General features: G+C 50.3%; 1 pseudogene; it reads right to left on the bottom strand.

Moving 5' to 3' along the window:
• Positions 1-418: 418 nt before the first annotated feature.
• On the bottom strand, positions 419-1,254 carry LOC119259655 (39S ribosomal protein L42, mitochondrial-like; annotated as a pseudogene).
• Between the last annotated feature and the right edge of the window lie 347 nt (positions 1,255-1,601).

Below are 1,601 nucleotides of genomic sequence, written 5' to 3'. Positions count from 1 at the left end.
GCCTCCCGCCCGATTTCCTTATTCAAGGTGGAAATAGCAGATCATTGCCCGTCCCCACCTGATGTCCTGTACGCACCGTCTTGTGATGGCGAGAGCGCTGTCGAGGGCGCTGAGACACAGGGTGCCCTTTCTCCACGAGCCTGGGTGCTTGAGGGGTCCATCTCAACACGAAGGGGAGCCATGGGGTCTCAGCGGTGCCGGGCCTCACCTGAGGAGCCCACAGTCCTGGGAGGCTCTGGGTGAGACTACTGGGAGTCAAGCCTGGCAGGCGGGTCCTGGGGTCCCCCCAAGCCCTTAGCTCTCTCCCACTAAGTACCAGCCCCATCACTTCTTTTTTTTAATAAATGAAGATGTTCTATTCTTTCACTATAAATTTGTTAATATGCCAGGCTGCATTTTCTAAATGGAAACTGAGACATCAGATAACATTTCTTTGACTCTTGAGAACTTTGACATCGTCATCCGTCTTTTGGAGGGTCCAGTTCTTACAATGTCTATGACGCTGTCCACGAGGATACCAGCGGAGCTTAATAGTAAACATTTTGCCAAGTTGTTCTAGCACGGGCCCTTGCTTAGAGGGTTCACCTTTCTCTTCTGATCTGGTTTCTCGCCCTGGATCATGTGTTTCTTCCTTATTACGTGCAGGGTCTGGTCGAGGGATAGGTTTTGTGTGTTCGTACGGAATGTCCATAGATGGGGGGTCGCTACTATAGTCCTGTTGTCAGACGTCAAAGCAAGCTCTACTTTGCAGTGATAGTCATCTGGGAGAGAAGAACATGGAGACTTATTGTTAGGGAGAAAGGGTGTCCTGAGCTAATTCCATACAGCTTTGTGGACTCCACCCCCACTCCAGGCCAAAGCCATCAAGACACTGGAAATGGCAAATCCTGTCACCACCAAAGGGAGGCTCTTGGCTCTTCAGCTCTCAGGGTGCCATTGGGATTCCAGGTCGGCGGATCGGGTAGGACACATTTAAGACTTTATTTCCCTCTTTCTCCCTGAGTTGTACATTTTCTCATTTCCCTTTCCCTTGTAAATAAACCTTTTATTAACCTTTTGTGTAGCCTGTAGTGGAGTGTTAATAAGGCCCTTTTAAGTGCATGGGTGAGGACCCACAGCCAGGCACCCCGTTTTATGTTGGGGTTACCCTGTAACAGTATGACAAACACAATATAAAGCTCCATTTTGTATTGGAAATAGATGTTTCAAGAGAGTTCTGCTTGATAGGGCCCATTTTACTGCAGCTAGTGCCATGGTGAATCAAGAACCTATTTTCGGGCCTTCCCTGTTGGCGTAGGCGGTTGAGCACCGCGCTGTGAAGCTGTCTGCAGCCTCTGCAGCGCCGGTTCAATCCCAGCCAGCCAGCAAGGGTCCCACATGGAGCGGCAGACCTCTCCAGTCTTGCCCAGTGCTCCCCTCTTTGTTCCTTCTGCCTGTTCTGCTCCCCGCTCTGTCTCTGGTGAATCCTCTCACCCTCCGCGTATCTGGCCTATACCCCAGTTCTTGTATAAATAAATAAATAAATCTTTAGGGGAAAAAAAAGAACCTATTTCCATCCCTTGTCAGCTGGTCACCGCGAGGTCGGCATCTGCTCCCCCCGC

The sequence above is a fragment of the Talpa occidentalis genome, unplaced genomic scaffold (assembly GCF_014898055.3).
Source record: "Talpa occidentalis isolate TD23 unplaced genomic scaffold, MPIMG_talOcc4v2.1 talOcc4.5, whole genome shotgun sequence".
NCBI lineage: Eukaryota > Metazoa > Chordata > Mammalia > Eulipotyphla > Talpidae > Talpa > Talpa occidentalis.
This window is presented reverse-complemented; position numbering and strand designations above follow the sequence as displayed.